The 23,157-nt window shown below is 40.1% G+C and overlaps 1 protein-coding gene across 1 annotated transcript in view; it reads left to right on the top strand.

Moving 5' to 3' along the window:
• Positions 1-23,157, top strand: part of LOC111238192 (synaptotagmin-2-like) — a 54,381-nt gene that overhangs the window by 3,963 nt on the left and 27,261 nt on the right. The window contains exon 3 of the mRNA XM_022767595.1: positions 22,632-22,699. The gene's annotated coding sequence lies outside the window, so the exon portion shown is untranslated. The remainder of the gene's footprint in view (positions 1-22,631; positions 22,700-23,157) is intronic.

Raw genomic sequence — 23,157 nt, 5'->3', positions numbered from 1 at the left:
TTTTCCTCATTAGGAACATCTGCCGCGCTGTTTGCTTTTGTTCCAGAGGTAGTATCTCTGCAAACATGGACATATACTTTATTGAACTTATTGAAATGGCAACAATAGGGAGGCAAACAGCATGTACTCTTAAATAGCTTGTGTTTGTGTGCCCTTGGTTTGACATTTTGTTGATGATAATGTGTGTGGCGAATGAGAAATAATGATCCCATGAATAACCGCTAAGACCTCCGTCTGATGTCGGCTCACATGAAAGACAAAAACCACAATTTATTCAGTTTAAAGTCAGGCAGTGTACAGTGTGCATGAATGATTCACGCAGGGTAGCCTCACACTTAAGTTGTGTTGGATTAATTATACAGCTTTTGGCCGTGGCAAGCAATGCTCTCTCTGTGTCACACACAAACACACACACGCAAGCAAGCACACAAACACATGCATGCAGATGTGAAATGAATCTTAATCATGTGAAAGCTCTAGGAAACGAAGGAGAAGCTTGTTTCTGCTTCCATAAACAGTTGCTACGTTTCCGTCCCACTGCCTGCCTGGGGGGGTGGTGGGTGGGTGGGGGGTGGACGGCTGAAGCGTGAGAGCTTCCCTCGTTGTGTGTTCTCTGGTTTCCCTCCACTTTGCTGATGTAGCTGATTCAGATTGCGTAGCGTGGACTCTCTTTGCTTCCTGTGACAAGGTCTGATTGTGTCTCTCGCCGTGTTCAGAAGGCGTTGAGTCAATTACACCTCGCCAGACAGGTGTTTGAGCTGCAAAGTGTGTTTGCCTCGGCACATCAGACTGTGTTTGCCTCTGATTTGCAATGAAATCAGCACCAGGTTTTGAAAATTATACAGCAAAAATATGTGCAGAAAGTGAGTCACGCTGCAACTAAAGATAGTAATCCAACTGATAATCATTGTAAGTGTATTCATTCATATCAATCATATCAGATGTTGTGAATTAAAAGGTTTCTGAAAAAAAGTAGCATTTTTTCTGTAGGACATCAGGTGCATCAAAACAGTGATCCATAAATAATAGATAAATAACAGATTTAATATTTTATTAAGCTGCATTTCACATGTGTAGTGATTTTCTTTTACCTTCAATAAACACGTTTGAACATTTAACCTTGCAAAATCTCTTAAAAAAAAGAAAAAGCATAGCTACAGTCACATCTCCTTGCAACAGCACACTACTGACAAGGCAGTGCTCGGAGGAAAATGCTGTCTCTGGTTGTGGGCAGCTCAGATTGTATATGAAAGGAAAAAAAGAGAGACCCGGTGGTTTGTGTGTGTGACAGAGACAGAGAGAGTGGGAGAAAGCGACAGAGTATTGTAGTGTGGGTGAGCTGCAGTAGGGATTCGGAGTGCTGCATTGAGCTGCATAATTAATGTTAAGAGGGTGGAGCTAAAGGCGGAGATAACTTGCTATGAAGAACAAGCCGCTGCAATATTGCTAGAAGCAGAGCTAGCTCTTTGCTTTTTTTTTTTCTTTTTTTTTCCCATGTGGAATCACTCTTCAGGAGGTAGACTGAGCACAGACCCGTATGGAAGTGATATTTTGATGCAAACCCAGGGAGGCGCGCTCAGTCGTTCGGTCCAGCTCTGTGTCTCTGTCCCATCTGCTCCCTCGGCCCTCAAAGCCAATCACTCTTCACTGAGCTCCGTACCACAGCCAAATGCCTCACTGCTGGCTCCACAGCTCTGTTAATCATCCAATTTGTAGCAAAACACCTTCCTATATGACACATCTGGTGTAACTCTCATCTAGTCTGCCTGAATTGGACCATGAGGAAGGAGGAGGAGTGGCTTTTAATCTGCAGGATGGTGTTATATTTAGTCATCTTTACAGATTCTAGGTTGTTGTCGTCTATGTGGTGTGATTGTGCAAGAGGGTACACAATCTTACAGGAGACCTGCTGTTTTTAGGCTCTTTGTCACTGGAGACAATCTCTATTATTCTCCCTCCTCAGTTTTATTTTTATACACAGTTTTCCTGCATTAGAGATGTCTTCCTGTTCAGCCGTTTATTCAGCTCACACATACAAGCAATCTGCAGTTACGTTTAGTTGTGCACATGCATGCACATGAGATGCAGATCCCTCTTGGATGAGTATGCGTGTTTATGGAGACATGTTTTGAATGCATTCAGGGTTTTGTATGTGTGAGCCTGTTAGTCTTCAGTGCTGTCAGAGCTCGGGAACCTGTGTAGCTCCTCTGTCTCCAGGGCGATATTGCCTGGCCGGTGACCACACATCTATATCGCACTGCTCCTCCTGCACCCCTGTCACCTAACCTCATCATCACTGTAGCCGTTCTCAGTTCTTTACATCGATTCTCCTGCAACATGCCCAGCCCGCTTCACAGTAAAGCTTTGCATGCATGTGAAATGAAGACATTATGTGTTTTTTAGTGTTCCAAAATGCTGTTGTATTTAATATGTTTTATTTTCTTTTTACTTTTTACTCAAAGCGACGCCACTCTTTCTTTAGATGTGTCAGCCAAAAGCCACTGTGGGGATCTGTCCTTGTCAAAAAGACTGAGGGATTGCACAGAGGCATTTGAAATGCATCCTGTGTCAGCTGCAAGCCTTTCTGTACACAGTGAGGGAGCTGGTAATGACGGCAGTTTCATTTCAGTCCCCCAAGAGCCACAAAATCACACTTAAATTACAACCTCGACAATATTAGGTGCAAGTAAAGGCTGAGACAATTGAACCTTGAATGTGGAAGGGTGCATGGAGCACCATATAGCTGCAATATCAAGCTTGTTTGGATGTAGTGATTTAATCTGTCTAAATAATGATGGATTTTATGATAGCCTGCCAACAGTTGTCTTCAAAAGCATGCCTGCAGGGTCTCTGTGTTTAAAATGTAGTTCATGGGCTTTGTATGTATTTTCCTCTCCATTTTTCTTCTTCCTAGCCTATTCTAACAGGCATCTGGCAGCAGAATCTGAAGGCTTTTTTTTCTGCTTGGAGAAACAACACAGAGCCTCATTAAATATATTTTTTCTGTCCCTTGAAATCTTAGAAATGAAGAGACATTTTCTCTTTTCTTTTTCTCTCCATTCCCATGGGGTTTTGCAGTGGGAGAGCTGAGTTGCCATTTCTTAGTGTTGCCAAGTGAGAATCTGCCCATCTGACATTCAGAACGCTTGGAGCGGTGCAAACATCAACAGAAACCTTGAAAAAAAAGAATGTTTTTTTCTGCTTTAAAATCAACTCGGGCTTTGAAATTGTTCTGAGTGCATGTCATACTGTGAAATTCATGAAATTACTTTAAACTGCGGGCTGCTGTTGTGAGGAATTTTATAATTTTGTTGTTCCATGCAACCTGCAAGCTTCTGTGATCTGTGCCTTTTTTTTTTTTTGGTTTATACATCAGAGGACTTAAGTTTTTCATTAGAGGAACACTGTGCAAAGTATCAGCCAGAGAGAGAAATAAGGGGAGGGGATAGAAGAGAGGATGGAGAATACTTTAGTTGTGTGAGTAGGTGCTCAGTATGAAGGCCGCTTCTTTTCTCTTTGAGTTTTTTGAGGCCAGTGTGCAGGCGAAGGACACAGCATACAGAATTTTAAAAAATCCCTGTGGGTTTTAGCAGTTGTGCCACCACATTCCCTGTGGTAGGACTGAGAGATACCAAAAAAAAAAGAATCAAAAATAAACTCATGAAATGATGACTTATGTTGTCCACAGAGGTACGGGTACATTTAAATGTGCATTGGACATGATGGATAGGACGCTTTTGTGCTTGTAGCTTTAAGACAAGTATTTAAAGGAGCAATTTGTGAGTTTTGCTATTGCTACATGGCCCACGTTAGCATTGACAGCTGTTTACACACCAGTCTAGAAAGAAAGAAATGCTGCGAGTCCAGCATCAAACATCATTCCTTTACTCGCCAAGAGCTGTCTCCCGTGGTGGAAAGCAATGCCAATGTTAACTCTTGTTTCTATCATTTATTTTTATCTCCTGGGCTTAGCATGCTAACCAGCTAGCCTTGGCCCATTCCAGCCCGTCTTTTCGCTTTCCGATACAGACTCACTGTCTGCCCTGAAGACTCTGCTGCTCACAGGTCTTATAAAGACAACGATGGCCGAAGCTCTTGTCAAGCGACAGTCACCACCACCTGCTCCTGGCAAGAAACCACGTTCAACGGCAGACCAAACTGACAAATAGCACCTTTACGGATTCTATCCATAACAAAGCAAATATAATTGCAGCTTTTGGATGAAGAATATTAAGGACTAAGTGAAAGTAAATGAAGATAAGGAGTTAGATTCTTCACAAAGCTTTGACCTCCAGTGTGGTACTGTGGCTCAAATGAGCAACTCAAGTTGGGCGAGTGGCAGGTCACTTATGTTGCTTTGTAGCGAAAGGTGCTGAGGCATCCTCCTGACTCATTGTCTACTCAGGTCATTGAGCTGCTGCCATTCCCAGGATAAAAGATTCCTGGTGTTCATTTGTATTCAGCAAACCTGTTTTAAGCCTGACTGCACTGCAAAGAAGTGTCAGTAACAGAGAGAAACAAACGTGTACTAACCTAACTTCTTTTGGATTTTAAAAAGAGTGAAGTGAAATATCTGAGTGCTTTTGTGCTTTGGCTGCGTGTGCCAGCCAAGTTGGAGAAATCTTGCAGGTTCGATCTCTCCCGAACAGATTATTGACTTGACAGCAAATTGGATGGCGTCTCCACGAGCATTATGAAGGGTCGCTGAATTGATTTCCTCCAATGATAAGGCTGGTAATAGTTGGGCCTTGCAAGAAGAACATGACATTCATTGTACTATATTGATCAAAATAATTACTCCCATCCTTTTGTCCAGTTCTGTAAACCCTCTCACAGCAGTGTTATCTGGAGAGCTGGGAGTAAATAATTTTCTTTTGCAATCTTCATTCTCATCTGGATAGTTTTCCTCAATCATTACTCAAAGCGTCATGACACAGAGATCCACACTGCGCATTGTCCTACGAACTGTGTTAAATAAGAATTCTTTGCTAGCTGAAGCATGGCTGTGTTAATTGCCAAAAGCTTGCATGAGAGTGGTTGTATAATATCTGACAGCTCAGGAGGACAAATAGGTAAAAAAAAAAAAAAAAATAGGGGGGGGGGGGCATCAAGATGCTGCTGCAGTGGCCTTGTATCCTGCTCTGTGCTGGAGGGTACCATGCACTAATTCGAAGCATTAGTGAATCATGACTCTGGAGAGTAATTATTCTGTCCATGTTTTTTAATGAGTCAACAACATCAATTCTTTGCATTTTGGTCTATGCATTATTTTGCCCACTATTACCCAATTCCTTTCCCTGCTGCCTCAAACAGCTGATCCTGTTTATAGACTTCAATGATTAATGAAATTCTGTTAGCAATTCAGGAAACACGCACACCTCTGTGTCACTCAAGAATCCTGTCATTCTTCATCTCTAAAAGGCCGAATCACCCGTGTTCACCCTTATTCTCTGTTGTCTTTCCTTTACTCATTTTAGGCCAGAGCCCCTCTCAGATGCTCCTTTCATGTCTGCCAGTTACAAGCAGTGGTCTGTTTGCACTTGACGTTTTAGCCAGCCGACACTGGGGACGCACACAGACACACAAAACTAAACAGCTTTAGCCAACAGTCTGAACATGGCAGTGTTCATGACAAAGGAAGCAGCACTTTGTTGAATAAATATGCTTATTCTAAACCTACAAACTATTGCCAGTTCTGATCACATTTGAGTGTTTACTCAACAAATATCACAAAAACAAAAATAGAAAATGTATGTAAAATTTGAGACTAAGGAATAGTGCAAAGTCCTTACCAGATAATTAAAATCCACCAAAATAAATTACAGCAGTCTACAACGACTTCTCTAAAGTTCTACAAAATGACTCCTAATGTGAGGCTGTGAGACATCTCAAAATCCATATCTTTGCAGAGAAGATCTTCTGTGGTTTAAAAAATAATGGACAGGCAGCATTTAAGCCTGTGTTTTTCCTTACGGAGCTCTGGAAGTGATGTGCATCCCCGTGCATTGTCTGCTGTTATGTAAACCTGACTGCTGTAGTCTTTCAGTGCAGTGCAGGGTACCGTTTATCTAGGACATGGCTGGTTTGTGCCCCCTCACTGAAATGCATCAAAGCGGATGTGAAAGGCAGTGTGATGTTTAGTGGTTTTTTTCTCTCTCATAGACTTTCTTATGAAAATGTCCTTGACACGGTGGTGTAATAATTGAGTTAACTGTTCTGCCCTGAGAAATACACGGGTGGTGCAGGGACAGAACACTCTTCCACTACTAGCTCCAGCTTGGCCGTGAGTTCAATCAAACACCACTGGTTATGTTGGTGGGTGGGAAGCCAGTAAGGGATCGTGTCCTTGTCACTGCACTAGCGACTCCTACTGGTTAGCTGGGGTGCCTGGATGGAGGGTTTTGGGAGCTGGAGGATACCATTGACCTTTACACATGTTGCAGCATGTGTCATGGAGGAGGCACGTTGCTGTCTAAACCCTCCCTAAGACAACAGTGGAGTCAGCACTGACAAGGAGCACAGTGTGTAGAGACATTTCACTGGCTATTCCTAGCTAGGGAGAAAAAGAGGGGGAATCGAAGAAAAAGAAGACTATATGGGAATAGAAGTGATAATGTTATTATTAGTTGATTAATAGTTGTTATCGGAGGAAGATGTAATATTCAGATTAGAGACGACCAGGGTGAATCCTACAGATTTGTTCGATCCAGGTCTAATTGGATTGTATCAGTTAAAACAAATGATCAAATTTCATTTCACTACTCTACATTTTGTTTTACACATTATCTGGCTAGTATTGCAGCACCATTCTTTTTTTTTTTCCTTTTTTTTTTTATAACAGCCTACCTTCTGACTCAAGTCCCTGGCCTTGCTGAGTGGACTGAGTGGAGTATTTTTGTGGTTCCCACAACTCTAACAGAGGGCTACATCTTCCCTGGCAAAACAACCTATAAACATTCATATTGTATCTATAATTTCAGCTCATTAACTTGAAAGTTTTAAACCAGTGTCTTCAGTTATTGGATCAAGAAGCTTGTGAAAAATAAGGTGGGTCAGATTTAGTAGCTACACCTGTGTCAGATACATATTTAATCTTGGGATTCCTTCAGTAAAAGTGCCAATAGTATAATTTAAAAATGCTCAATTATCCAAGCAATTTATACAAAATCCTACTTAAGTAGAAGTGCAAAGGTATTATCAGGAAAATGTGCTGTAAAAGAAACTAAGTGAAAGCACTCAACCTGCAATAAAAAAAGCCTCCTGTGAATGACATATTATTATGCATTACAGTATTATATTGTTAATACTCATTTCATGCGTAGCATTTTGCTGCTGTAGCTGATGGAGGTGGAATTAATTTCAACTACTTTTTATACTTGAAAGCTTTTTGAAAAGTTGCGTTCAAAGACATCCCCACTTCATATGGATATCTTTATTACATCCACCATCATTTTCTCTGTTGATTTTTCATGCCGTCTGATCGTTGTGTATGTGTCAGTGTGCACCACGAATCAGCTCTCTGAAAAAGTTTTTACCCTTGAGATGAGTTTGAGTGGGTGATGCAACTGAGAGCTGTGATCATTGTTTTTGGATTTGACACGGCTGAATTATTTTATATCTTCTCTGTCATCTATGCTATCTAACAATGGCAATTTGATTTTGTCATTCTAATACTTATTTTTTCAACATACCAACACAACCCTAAAAGAAATGAGCTAGAATATTTTATGATTTGTTGAATTCCAATGCTAGAATGCCAATCAGATTAATCAGATTTTCATCAGAGACTCATCACTTCTTCTTCCCTGTTTTGCACTTTCCAGGCAGAACTATTATTATAAAACGATATATGATTTATGAAATGAAAGAAATAGGTTGGAAAAAAAGGCCCTGTGGAAATCTGTTGTTTGGGAAAGGGGAAATGTCTCAGCTGGGCTCTATCTCAGCTGGCAAGCTTGTTGTCTGACCCCATGTTGGCCGGGTTTCCCCAGCGCCTTAGCTCTATGAGAAATGAATGGTCTTATAGCTACTAGCTGATTGTGGTGCTCTTGGTCTAAAAGCAGAGTGAAACTGCATAGTGCCCTTACGGAGTAATTCATACATACATTGAAATTGACATTTTCTCCTTATCTAGTTCCAGGCATGGGGATTAAAAGTTTAAGAATCTCTTTACAAACATTCTTTTCATTTTTGCAGCCTCACCATTTTCAGATTCAGAAGAAATGAATCCAAATTGGAAAGTTAAGCTTCAATAGAACTTAAACCAACTGTGCATTATACGTTGGTGCATTTTAAACAGCTTGCGCTGCCAGCTAAGCTCAGCTGCCACTCCTCATGGGGTTTTTAGAATATAATGTTGCAGCAATTAGCAGATGCAAAACTGAGACCCTGATTTATGAAGCATTTTCACTGTGTAGAATTGGCAGCATTTTTTAGAATGCAGTTTTTGTTTGTTTGTCCCCTAGCAGCAAAAATCCGTTTTAAATGAGCTTATTAAAATGGTTGTTGTTAGACAAGCATGATTTACTACAATTTTACCTCCAACTCTGTGAAACTAAAAATAACTCACAGATATGTTGGTATTTATTTAATGACAATATTGGACGACATTAACACCCTGCATACGCCAGCAGCGGGGCTCGTAATGATGTAGTGTGTAAAATTAGATGCAGCTAATAATCAAGTGCTGCCGTTTGAAGGTACAGCGCTGTTTTAAATTGCTCTTATTGAATATGACAGAAATTTCTCTAGGTCTGCGCAACTGAAGAATAAAGAATTATCCATTCATTTTTACTAAGGAAGGGAAGTGTAACTGAATCAGAGTGAAAACATTGGACAATACAGTGTTGTGTACACCTGTCAAACCTTTGAAACATGTTTAATTGTAACAAGTAGGGCAGTTTTGCTTCAGTTAACATTTTACAGCAGAAAGATGGAGAGAGAGATGAAAAAAAAAACTCACACAGACACTGGGAAATGTAAACACAGCAAATAATTAGACTGGTCATTCTTTGACTGGGTGAATGACAAGACACAGTATTGAGCTTGACGTACAGAATAACTGATAATCAACATCATAATGAGAATTTACAGTGACTTGGTTCTCATGACATATTGGCAGTTTGGGACAAAATGCAGCTTCCTGGATGCTGTTGTGACTATTGTATATTTTCTAACACACACACTAAGTGGCGGATAACTGTTGGACAAAGCCATAACACCTTCGCGAGACACCTAATGGAAGTGACACCAATAATAAAGACAGTCAGTTAATCAAAACTGTCATGAAAACCTTGCAGTTTGAATGGTTCAGTTTGTACTTTATTTAATTATATTCACTTCTGTTGTTATAAAATGGTTTCATTTTATTTTATTGCGGATGATTCTGTTGTTTATTTGCCCAGAAACAGTCAGTAGGCTACACAGTAAGTCTACAAACAGAATTCATGGCTTTGTCAGCAATTAGTCACATGTCAGACAAGCTAGCCCCTTAGCCCTGTGAATGAAGGCATTGCATTGTTGAAGTCTGAATATGGGACATTTTTTCTCTGGAGGTGGTTCAGCTTTGAAACACCAAAGACAAGAGGGAGAATCACCCTCGCATCCCATCGTGTGGATGCTCAATATTTAATAAGCGTTTTTTAAAATTTTTTTTATAATACTCTTTCCACAGTAACAGTCTTTAGCCCAGGTGAAACACATAAGATGGATACAGAAATATCCCACAGCCCACATTGTGCACAGGGTGAAATTCACTTGAGGCTTTGTAAATGAGACATGACCCACACATGTTACCTGCACTTTCTGGTTTATGATCGACAATGGAAATCGACAGAGACTTAAGGATCAATGTTGTTCTGCACTCCTGTGCACACAGCAGCCGTGAGCTCTGACAAGCAGCAGATGGTGCGCCGTACAGTGATTTACCGCTGCATAGCTGGGGTTGCAGTACTTTTTGCGAGCCTTTCTCCTCCTGAATAATTGATAGAATACTGTCAGTCGGCTGTGTAGGATTTCACATACTGTCAGTTGAGTGGAAAGATTTGGTGTGTTATGTGTTTCTTCAAGGCTTTCTGGCTTTTAATTGTTAGGGCATTAACTCACATCTGTTGGGGATGCAGTGAGAGATGGAGATTGTAGTTACTTTTATGGTAAAACCTAGGATTGTCTAGCAGCAATAAAAATGATGAACAAAGACAGGGTTTAACTTGTATAAAGGGAACTGAGTGACATTATGAATCACTTCAGGGTTTATTACACTACATCATACAATCATTAACATAGTCAAACCTCAGTTTTCTGTTGTAGAAAAGGCAATAAATGTGTTGAAATTATTGTTTTGTTCAGTCCCTGATTCTGTTGGAGGAGTAACTACATCATTGGATGCTGCAGTTATTGTTTGCAGTTGCAGAAGTGACATTTAATAACCCCCTTTTCCAAATTGTTTAGCTTCCCTTGTTAGCAATGCGACATCCTGCTGGGATAATTTGATGGGCTCATAAAACAGACCCATGTTAGAGAGTGCGGCCGTTTTGGAGAAGTCAGTGTGCATTTTGGCCAAGAAGTAAGGCAAGTTCTGGTGACATGTACCAGCCAAGCCCCAAAACTGTTTGTGTTTTCTAGCCAACTGACACTGGCTGCCAGAAATGTGTGATGATTCCACTGCAGCAGAGTATTTAAGTACCTGTGAAGCAAACTAAAGTCCAACTTTTTCACTTACTCTTTGCCACAGTGCACAAAGGATGTTACATGTCATCTCATATAAAGATTTGAGTACATTTGTAGCCAGTTTGGGACTGAAATATCTCAACAACTACAGTACAAGTAACTGTTAGAAGCATTCACGTCGCCCTCAGAATAAACTGTGATCACTTTAGTGATCTAGGGACTATATATTTACCATAGGAAATAAGGTGTTGAGCGTGATAAACTTTAAACATGTTAAACATCTGCATGTTTGCATTGTCATTGTGAGTAAGTTTGCATGCTGATATTAGCATTTAGCTCAAAGTGCTGCTGCAGCCTCAGAGAGCCACCAGCGTGGCTGCAGGCTTTTACTCTTGTTGATTATGACCTTGGGAACAAATGCTGTGGCAATTTGGGAGTTTACATTTTCTATGAATGTAAGATTTAATCACTTGCACATGGTGATACACCTGGAGGTGCTATAATGCATTTAAATTTAGTCCTTTTAACAAGCTTTCCTGTACTTCTATGAAACCTATGCTCAGCAGGCTTATACATACACACACACACATATATATGTATGTATTTATGTAGGTCAACTGTCCAAATATAGATTTATGTTGCTATTGATTCAGCTGACCCTTGCAATAATGATCTTTTAATTGTCCTATTCTGTTAACTACTCGTGTTACACTGAATGCTACACCTTGTTTTACACAGTAAAGAAATTGCTATAATCTCTGTAAGTGTTTTTGGGAAACAGCTGTAGATCATAATAATCAAATCTCACTTCCAACCCGAGAAGAAATCAGATGTTGTGTTTATACTCAATAGAGTGCAATAAGATATTGTAACTGCACAAAAATGTTATGAAATCTTTGCCTGTTTGGCCGTGTGGTCTTGAAAAACTTCAGTGTTATCTTTGGAGTGGTTATCTAATTCCAGCTCCTTAAAGTTCAGAACAGTTAGCTGCCCCAAACTGATAAGTGCACAATTACGGTAGTGTTTCTAACAGGCATCGATTGGTCCTGTCTTCTCTTGCCCTCCTTCCATTGATTGTTGATGCCGCTCTCAGATTACAAGGCAATGTGAGGGCAGGTGATAATACACTACTGTCTGGCTGCGGGAACGTCCCTAATATACGTCCTCTTGTCTCTCTGCTTGTGTCTGTGTTTATGAAAGTCAAACATATTTTGTTTCGACAGAACGTGTTATTTGTTTAGAAATGTTTCATGAATGAATGCATTAATTCATAAGAAGGAGTAGCTGTTCATAAATGTGAGCTACTGCGCTTTTGATCACTTTAAGATATTTAATAATATCTTATATTATCAATAATTGAACTGAAGCACATCTTTCAGCTAATAGCACTACTTTTCATTCCATTGTCAACAAATATTTTTGCAGTACACAGCTGGTGACAACTGAAACTGTATCTATGAAAATCCTGCTGCTCCTATGATTAAGACTTGCTTTGTTGTTTGGTAGGAATTTCTTAATAGAATGAAATATAAGAAACCCTCGAAACGTACCGCTGAGAGTTCTCATTTTAATCAGAGGTGTACGTGTTAAAGTAGGTGTCTACCTTTCTCTCCTCTTCCCTGTGCTGGTATGTTTCAAAGGTCAGTACCTAATTTAGTTTTTAATGAGTGCTTAATTGAAAAAAGCTCTCCGTCTACTTTACAGATGATCTCAGTTAAATATTGCAGTGTTCTTAGGTCAAATCTTTCCATCACTCAACTGGATACAGTGACTGTGTGAACACATGAGAGATGTGCTGAAAGGTAAAGCCATTCATTTAACACTCCCTCTTTTATACACAACTGAATAAATCATGAAAGGAGAGTAAGGATGCAATAAACTGCTAAAACCGCAGCATTTTTCACCCACAAAGAAGCTGTTGATTAAAGGCGTGCACGTTAAAGACTTTAAATGAAAGATCATCATGGTGGGAAGCAACAACCTGCATTAAGCTCATTAAAGCCCTGATATTTGTAATTAAATTCAGCATGCCATTGCTCGGCTGTATGCACAGTTTAATAGAGAGCAGTTCCTTTTTCACTGTATGTTGCAGTCACACCGGACGGACAACATTTAAAGATTTTTATATTTAATCAGTTCATTAGACAGTTTAAATGTCTCTGTCAATTCAATATAAAAGATATTATTGTGAAGCGGTGTCTCTGCTTTTTGCTATAGGCTACAACTGAACAGTGAGACTGACTTGATTGCAGCACCACGATTATGCAGCAGCAAAAGTCAGTTTTTATGTGGTGCAAGGAGATCATCACGAGAGGTTAGCTGTCAGACTCAATCTGCGTTTGACTAATGGCGCAGTGGTTTCCAAGATTTGGGCCTGCCTCGTAATGGAGTTCACTGACGATGTGAAGGTGAATGATCCCCATGAGCAGCCACTTGCGGCTTGTCTATCGTTTGTCCTACAATACCTTTGACCGCATTACAAGGAGCGAAAAAAGAGCATCCGCCCTCCTCTGACAAGCTTATCACTCCTGTAGTTTCGTAACAAGACTGCACCCTTCGTTCTCAGCCGTTTCAGATGTTCAAATCATAAAATATAACCGTAACGTAAAGGATGTGTAACACTGAGATTAATTGCTGTGTTGGATTTGAACAGAAAGGTGGCGCTCACTGAACAGTATGAGGATAGATCGCTCCTCCAGCTATAGACAGACCTTGGTTGGTAATATGGTTTATTATGTTGAGAGGCCCTGTCCAAAAGAAATAGCTGCTTGCAGAGCTCATTACTAAAACCTATTTGACATTTATAAGAGTATGTTGGTCCCCTGGGGAATTTGATGTTTTCCTTGCACCACACTGCTCTCTGGGAGCATGTAATTCAGAGACACTGAGGTCTGGAGGCTTTTGAGTGTTTCCTCCCTTTTCCATTTGTCTTTGCACATATTGTCCTCTGCCATAATGGCCAACCAATTATCTCCAGTGAGATAATGAACCCCAACAAAGCATTGCATAGTTAGAGCTGTCAACATATCTTTTAGATCTTTGCGACGTCAATGCTTGTAAGCAGAAAGTAAATAGATACATTTCATTATTTCCTTAATAATATTTAATCTCTCTTTTCGTCTGTAGTGGTTTGTAGTGTTATGTTTCATTCACCAGGCAGGCACGGAGGGAAGCAATTAATCTGGAATTGTGCGCTGTTTGGTCCCTGCTGTTGACCATTTCTCTGGGACTGGATGATGAATTGTTTTATTTCTGCACATAAACACAGGTCTTGTCTCCCAGTGAAGCAAGTAGCCGCAGGAAAGTAGGCGCTCTCCACCTGGATTTATGGACAGTAGCTTTGTGAAAAATAGCACTTGCTTCAAATAAGTGAAGTAAGATCATCGTTTTCCTAAAAGCGGTGAGGACGGAAAAAAATATTGCGCAAAAGGTAAATCCTTCTTGTTGGTGTTTACGCTGTGTCATGTGGCTGATGGAGCAATAAGTTTTTAACTGCTGCCGGGCAGGACAGTGAAATTCATTTGATGCAGCCATTTCAAATTTAGCTGAGATAGATCTGTTGCCCAGCATAGTTGTTTTTAACCTCTGTGCCTCCCTGTTGGGCTTAATGTAGAATGGTCCTGAATCATCAGGGCTGGAGGGTTTTGGATCACAGTGCTTTGTAGTTGCTCTGTCCTCACTGCGCCTGTAGGTGCACAGCTATGCAGGCAGTTAAACACATTTCCAAAACAGGTTGAAGACAGGAGTTGACCTTTTAGGTATTTACTGGAAACCACGAAGACAGTATTGGAACACATTCATTGATAGTGATCACAAATCAGAAAACAATGAGATTCCAGATTGATAGTAAAGCAACAAGGAAACTGGGTTCACAAAAGTACAGACTAGCTGTCAAATTAGCTACACTGTGCTTCATGTCAGGAAGAAACAAAGTATCGCCAGTGTAATATCTGATTGGTAGGCAAATAGCTGCCCATGGGCCACACCTGGCCCTCAAGCAAAAATCACTGGCTGAAGTTTTCAATTTTCATAGTTTACATGTTAGGGATGTGTGTGAATTAGTCGACTAAATGATGAAACATTGCTACCATCGATAGTCGGCACCAGTAATACTTGTCAGTTAAACACATTTTTAATATCTTATTAATGTATAATGCCAGTGAACTGATGCTAATAGCCCCCTTCTCCCAATGCTGATGCCTAAATGTTTCAAACAAGCAAGCTGGAAAATGGGAGAGGTGATATCTCACAAAACCAGTGCAGTTTATCAGTATTTTGATCTAGAAAATGAAAATTAGGTTGTATGTAGGCTGTGTCAGAATAAAGTGGCATATATGGAATATCACCTTGTAACATCTTGCACTGCCCCCACATGCAGAGAAAGTGATGCACGGTACCTTGTTCTGCATTGAGCTGTTATAAAAACACATGTAGCTGGAATGAACTCTAATAAGAAGAATGAAATCGATAAATAATATCATCCACGTCATTGAAATGAAATAACTCAACACCTTGTCCTATCTGACCATACCGAACCACTGTTTATTGTGTGCATACCAGTTTATTACATCTCCTGTCTCGTAGATCAACATAAAACATATGAGTCATTTTTTGTCAAATCATTATTAACATAAGCTGCTGTAACTCTAGTCCTGCCTCACAAATAAATTCACGCTTCTTAAAACAAGAAATCTTTTTTATTCTTTAATGAAATAAACAAAACATATTGAAAACATGCCTGCAGTGGTAACGGAGCGCCCGTAAAAGATGCCTGTCAGTATTTGCTTGATCACAGATCTGTCAAAATGGCGGATGTAACAATGTCAGTCAAACTGCTTTGCAGTTGTACCAGCAGTAGTTGCTGCTAGCAAAAAGATGTTCAACTGAGAGCAATGCTGGAGCCATTTTCAATCATTAACATTTTAAAATAGATAAGAGACAACAGTGTCAGCCATGACAAATTCACCTATTCTAGTAGTTTGTTACATCTTCACAGAATATTATTTAATGTAAAGTACTCCTCAAATCACCATACACTAGTACACCATACACACCAGTTTGATCCAAATTCAAGTGAAACAGTTAAATGTAGAAACAGCTTGATGGACAACACGGTTTCTCTCTCTTCTTTCTCTACTGGCTGTATTAGAGCGTGAAGAGGCCAGAGTGTCATCAATTGCTTGTTTCTGCTGACTGTAAAAGACTCCCACAGTCAGCAATCTGTCATGTAAGCAACCACCCATCCCGCTCTTCATCTCACACTCTGGAAACTGTATGGACCAACAGTAAAGCCCACAGTAGCCTCTACCTTCATTCATATTCAGGTGCGATATGCTCAGAGATGAAAACTTTCAACACAAAAATCCATTTCAATAACCTTTAATGGCCCTAAAAACATATTTTCTTTACTTGCTACAAGTAATTGGGCTGTACAGAAACAGTGTGTTAATCACTGTTTTCTGGCACATGTATTTCTTTCTTTTTTTTTCACTAGATTTCAGTTTTTTTTTCTGTGTGCATTTCTCACTGGATTGAACTAGACAGGGCTCAAAGGTGATGTCCCATGATGTCATAGTGATATCCAAAATACCATCACATTGATATAAAAATCTCTGTCACAGGAATTTCTTATCTTTCTCATTTTGTCAACATCACCCACTTCAAGCTGTTGGTACCTCTTTCAACACAGTTTTCTAAGGGGTTAAACACAATAAATAATACCTAAATATGTTTTTTAACTTAAATTGATGTTAATTGTTCCCTATTTAGCCATTGATATTTCTGATGATAAAAAAATAATAGGGGCTTTAAAGGACCAGCATGAAGGACTTCGGGGGATTTAGGGGGAAAAGGAATATAACATTCATAATTAGGTTTTCATTAGTGTATAATCACCTGAATGAGCCCTTCATATCTACATAGGGAGCTGGTCGTCTTCCACAGAGCCCACCATGTTGCACCTCCATGTTTCTCCAGTAGCCCCAGAACACTCAAACCAAACGCTGGCTCTAGAGAGGGCTTTTGCATTTGTACGTTTCCTGAAGGCTGCTGTAGGTTCTCCTACACGCTTGGAAAGGGAAGGGGGAGGGGAGGGGTATTCAGTTGGTTGCAATTTGCCACCTCACGTTGTTTCAATTTACAATTTGGATGTTCTCAATTGAATTTTTTATAGGTTCTATATTTAATTTATCTTTTCAGTCTTTTGTCATTAGGTATTTGGCTTGACTGTCCTTCACAGTGCTACACAAAAATACCTGAGCACCAAGATATTACATGTTCCCTAGCTTGAAGAAGCTGCTTTATACATTTCTATGATACTTGTAACAGCTCGTTTGGGAAAGGGAAGCAACATAAAACCAGGTATGAGCAGCAAAACAAAGCTATTAATTCGCAAGCACTCACAGCATTTTGTGATGTTGAAGTCACTCTTTCCTGCCTGTCAAACATTCTTCACGCAGCTATCTCACATCAAACAGTCCTTTGTGGGTTTGCATGCGTACATTCATCCATCTGTGTCTTGTGTTTGTGTGAAAACTTGTGTGTGTTGTGTTGTCATCTGAAGGCCACTTCTTTAATGTGTTTGCCTGCCTTCTGGCTCCATGTTAAACCCCTGCATTGCAGCACTGCCAGTGGGATTTCAGCAGGCACTGCCCTTTTTTTTTTTTTTTTTTCTGTAACCCTCCATCCTCACAATAGAGAGATTAAATTTGGGCCAGATCCCTCCTGCGTGGAAAGCTCCTCGCTCACACATGCACATCTTCCAGTGTTCATACGCTACGCTCCAGAGAGCGCAGGGCAGCTGAGAGCCTCCAAAAGTCTCCTGTAGGCTCCTTTTGCCCCACATGAATCCACCACCCTCCCCTGTCTGAGTGGGAGCAACAATCATGGAGAGCCACGTGTCTTAGAGACAGACACAGACAGAGAAGGAGACAGAGAGAGAGAGAGAGAGCAAAAGAAAACATGGGATCCTTGGGGGCTCAGTGCTGTCTGAGAAGCTGCACGGTAATCTTGTTAAAGAATGGAAGGGCTCTGTAGTTTGGTGCTGAGTGACTTTTCCAGTTGTTTGGAGTACATGGTCCTCTTCATCAAACAGAGATCAATTGGGGAATAAGAGGCAGCATAAATCAGAGAATGCTCTTTCTTTTGGACAGCAGTGTGATTTTTAGCAGTTTGGAATATTAGAAGAAAGCTTTATTTCAGGTCTCTCGCCGCGGACTCATTTAATCAATGAGACAAGCTCACAGTCGTGAAAAGAATCATTAAAAACCAACAGCCTGCACAGCTAGAGCAGTGCTCCAGGAATTTTTTTTGTCACTTCAAATGCTGGGAAACATTTCAACGTCTTGGAACACTGACAAATGAAAAAGATGAGGAATTTGTTCCATTTGTGACAGTGATTGTGATCATATTTTTGACATGACTATTATTGATTTCAGAAGATATTAACTCACAAGGGAATATTGCGCAGCTATTATTCTTGGTGTGTAGCCTATGTCATGGCCAGTCAGGTCAGAAAATTGTATAACTTGATTGTAATGCAGCTTGAAAGACCCTGAAAGCTTCAAATCTTTATAACATTATGTATTTATGATTAAAGAAACAGCGATCAGTGTCAAAAAACACCTTCTACTGTAGCTTTATTTAGCACAGTTTAACACTCAGAAATCTTCTTTGTCAGCACTGTGTGGGTTAGGAATGTCAGCAATCGATTATATAATCATATTGTGAAAAAAATCCAGGCATTCGATTGTGAAAATTTATATCTGACGGCTGTGTGCCTCATTGCTTCTCGCATGGGCCTGGGCTGCTGCACTGAATTGCACTGCATGATGGACAGGAGGCACACAACGTCACGTTCACTGATTGAAAATGAACTGCGGATCAAGCTGAAATGGGTGAATAATTCAACAACAACCGTGTGGTAATGATGGCAGAGAGTTCACAACCCAACTCGGCCGCAGAGAGAGTGAGTTTCACTCCTAGCAGACTAAAAAGCCCCATTTGGACATAATTTGGATTTTGGTCAGTAGATAGCAAAATTGTGGAACTTCAACATAAAAGGTGTATGCGAGCTGTGTAAGCTGTAGTTATCCTACCCCGCCATTCCAGCACTAGCAGCCTGGGGGCACATCTGAAAAATATGCACCCAAATGAGCGCCTATGCAAGTAGTAGTTGTATTAGTTTGCCCTCTTATGGACATAATCCGCAAAAATAGATATTTTAATGGTTCAAATTTGTGGGTTTTTTTTTCCAACTCGTGTTGGTGTGTTTTGACCAGATTTGATAAACTATCATACAGCGCTGCCAACTATGTATTTTCAAAGAAAGGTAGCTAAAGCCTGCTTGAAAAGTCACTAGATGTCAGTGAAAGCTGGACAAACAGTGGGGGTTGATCTTTGGTTGTTTAAGCACATTTAGGACTGAATGTGCTGCTGCTCCCACCCACTCACTGAACACAGTCAGCCCAGGAGCCACAGCCACACAAGAGCACATTCCCTGAAAAATATTAGCCACTAGATTTGTCACTAGCTGCTTTTTTGGAAAAAAATTTTTGCTAAAGGCTCATAAAAGTCGCCAGATCTACAAGAAAATTACCAATTTGGCAACAATGACACTATCTGCCATCAAATGTAGCTGAAGCCTGAATGGTGCATAGAAAGTGCGCATGCATCATCCTTTTCCAACTGAGTCGCACCCACATCAAACCAATGTAAGAAGAGCTTAGAAACAGTATGAAAGACAGAAATCTGTCATGTGAAATCACCAAAATAGCTCAAACTTCACCAGAAAAGTGTTTTCATATAGGATCCCATTACTTATAATAAAGTTGATTGAGAAAATACGTTTTAAGGGCTTTTAAAGATCAGGCTAAGATAACTACTAGCGGACAGCCAAAAAGATTTTGTTGGTCTGCTGAAAACTGTGCAAGATATAATCTTATATCACAACAAGACATAATTTCAATATATCTCTAGCAATATGTCAAACAAGGTTCAAGCTTGTGATGCTGATGAGCTGTTGCAGTGTTTTCAGAGGCATGTTGGAGCGTAATTAAAAACAATTACTTATTTCAACCTGTTAGACCTGCAGTAAATGTGAAAATCATCCTAAAAGTCTGAATTCTTTCCCCTCCAGTAACACCTTCAACCTGACCTTTAGTGATCTGGCTTATCAAAGTTCAATTTGATATGACTCCACTGCCAGCATGGTTCACTGATGCTGACTTGTAATGGAAACCAAAGGACAGAGTCTTCATTAGATTCTTTTTACCTCTGCATAGTCTGGTCCCTCGGGGACATAAATAGGTGTGGGAAAGATCCAATTATGTTCACCAAGAGGCAATTCCCTTTAACGTGATTGTATCTAAGAATCTGCACATCAGGGCCCGTCGCTACTGTCAGCCAGCCAATTTGTGATCTTTCAAGATTTTCTCTTTTTTTTTTTGATTGAGATATGACCTTATATTTGTCCTCATGGGATAACGTTTATTTCCACTTTAAGATTATGGCGTTATAAAAGCATGTAATAGACAATTCTCCTTTACATTAGGGTTTGAGATTCAAATCAGGCTTGATTGAGTGTTTTTGTTTTCAGATTTTGAAATCAGCCCTTGTCATTTGACCTTTCTATGTGAAACAAAGAAAATGCCACGTGTATTTTTGGAGTGCTACAATGTGAAGCAGTGTTGAAGCTTTTCTCCTCCCTGTCACTGCAGGCCTTCAGCTAGCTGCAAACAACTCACTTTGACAGTTTCATAGTGTTTCTATGAGGACTGCAGGTACTTCATTGTGTAATAACCTAAAGAGTTCCCCGGTCTAGTCTCCTCTGTGTACCATGAAATTATTCCTTGGTGTAGTGCTGATATTTTTCATCAGCCGTCTTGTTGTCTAGAAATCTTTTGAGTTGGGTGTGTTCACATTAAAAGGTCACCAGCACAAGGTATAGAAAATGATTTCTCTTAGTATCTTAGTAATAACAATGTTTGTTTTCAGCATAGATTTTATGGTACCCGCGGGTCAAAATGATGGATTGATCTCTTGGGTGTTACTTAAAAAGCTATTTCAGTGAGAAATTGAAGTCTTTGACCATGTTTAGAAAAGTAAAATCTATGTATAATACACATAATTCACAGAAGAAAAGCTGTTCTGGTGATGGCAGATTTAAACAGTTTTCCTTCACTGAAGTGCACAAATTGAAGATAGTTATCTCTCCCTGTGGATGTCATTCATGATACAATTACAATAAAGCAATTAAGTCCAGTGAGTCATGAAATTGATTGTTTTGCCAAAATAGTCGAAGGAAATTGGGCCACAAATAGAATATCCTCAAAGGTCTGTAGAAGAGCCCAGATGGAATTTGACTGATCATAAAAGTTCTTCAAGTCTCTCATCGGCAAATTGTGATCCGCAAGCGTGGTGCTACGAAAGTGACTCAGATCTGGTTGTTGTAGCTTAAAGGAAAAGGTAGACATATGGGGAAACACTCTTCTTTGCTCTCTTGTTGAGAGTTAGAATTGAAGTCTCTGAAGTTTGTCCTATAAATATGAAGCTACAGCCAAGATAAAAATGTTTTAGCACTGTCGCCTCACAGCAAGATGGTTCAGGGTTCGAAGTTTGCATGTTCTCCTCGTGCCTGCGTGGGTTTCCTCCAGCTTCCAGACATGCAGGTTAGGTTAATTAGCAACTCTAAATTGCCCAAAGCTATGAATGTGAATGTGAAAGGTTGTTTATTTCTATATGTCAGCCTTGTAATAGACTGGCGACCTGTCCAGGGTATACCTCGCCCTCGCCCAGGATAAGTGGTACGGCTAATGAATGAATGAATGATGAGCTTTAGAAGTACAGGAAGGGCCAGGCTAGCAAGGCTAGCTGTTTCCCCCTTTCTACAGTCTGTGTGCTAAGCTAAGATAAGCGGCATCTGGCTATAGCTTCATATTTAGCGTACAGACATAATAGTGTATCAATCTGCTCTTGAAATTCCTGGCAAGAAAGTGACTAAGCATATATCCCAAAATGTCAAACCATGCCATTAACCATACCATTAACATTAGTTGGTATTTGTGTTGGAGTACATGTCAGGCTGACTAAGATCAGTTAAGTCAGGGTCAAGGTCAAGGTCAGTTGAGCACTGCACCTAATATCTTGCTATGAGAGGACTTTCACAAATCTTTATTTGGCTGATTTTGTTTTCCTAAAATTCTGTGTTGCTTGGTTCGCTGTCTAATATTTGTGCAACGGTATCTATTTGGTGTTGTTGATTTGTCAAAACCTGCTTGTTTTTATCAATAAAACACCTCTTTGCTAAAATATTTATAAATGACTCATGAATTCATCTTTAGAGGTTAACCCTGGAAACAACTGTTGTTTAGTGGTTGACCCAGGTGTGAACTTTACGTGGCGGTGTAGAAAGCTGTCTCAGGTATTGCATGTTGATTCACAGCTATTTTTCAAAGAGAGTCATTAGGACACGGTAATGACAATGAATTAATTCAATAACTGGTGAGCCATCATGTGCAACGGATAGCTGCCAGTGATAATTCATTCGTCCTGCAGCTTTGTGGATCAAAACAGTTGGCTCCAGGCATATATCAGCTTGTTTATGTGAGAGGGAGACAGCTATCAATATTCTTCCCCTGGCTCTAAATGATTTTTGCTTTATTGTGCAAATCGAAAGTTTTCATTTGTTTTTACCCATAATTAATACTTTTAATTCAGGAGTGCAATAGATTATCTTGAAATGATGCACACACCAGGCTCACTACTTTCAAATCAGTCAAACTATGTACATTTACATAATTTAAGGGGATTGAGGTTCAGCAAAAGTTTGAAATCAACATTAAATTTACCAAATTTCTCGCTGGGTTTTCAGTGAAATCAGTGATGAAGATACAATACAGGTGTTTCTTTGACTCGCAGAGTGAACTAAGCCGTCTCTGAGTTCACGTAATGTCTTTCTCTTTCAGGGTTTCTGACTGACAACATTCCCACTGTGATTACCTCCTGCCACTTTTCAAGATTCAAGATTCTGGCTGTAAGTATGTATGTGTATGGAGGCTCTGAGGCTGCTATTGTGAACTTAAAGACTCTGAGATAGAGAGAGAGAAAAAAAGGGGGGAGGAGGAGCAGGAGATTCTTCATCAGAGCAGTCCAGTGTCATTGCTCTGACCGTCCTTTTTAAAAGGAGACAGATCACTGCACATTGTTACATGCCTCCATCCTCTGCAGCTCCCCTCTCAGAAATATCATCCATTCTTCGTCATTTCAGAAATCGAGCCTTCCTCTGCGCCCTTGCTGTCCACTGAAGGCATGGCCCAGATGGCAGGCTGCCCATAGCTGGATGCTTTCTGAAACTGTCCCATAATATAGCACTCTGATGAGCTGTGGGGTAAAGCACTATTTGACCTGAAAAGAAAAGTGTTGATTATCATTAATTGTGTGGTTAGAATTGGGTTATTTATTGTTTATACCAAATTATTTCATATTTTTAGA

This window comes from Seriola dumerili, unplaced genomic scaffold, assembly GCF_002260705.1.
Source record: "Seriola dumerili isolate Sdu_G_001 unplaced genomic scaffold, Sdu_1.0 BDQW01001222.1, whole genome shotgun sequence".
NCBI lineage: Eukaryota > Metazoa > Chordata > Actinopteri > Carangiformes > Carangidae > Seriola > Seriola dumerili.
Note: the sequence above shows the minus strand (reverse complement) of the source record. Positions and strands in the feature narration are given on the sequence as shown.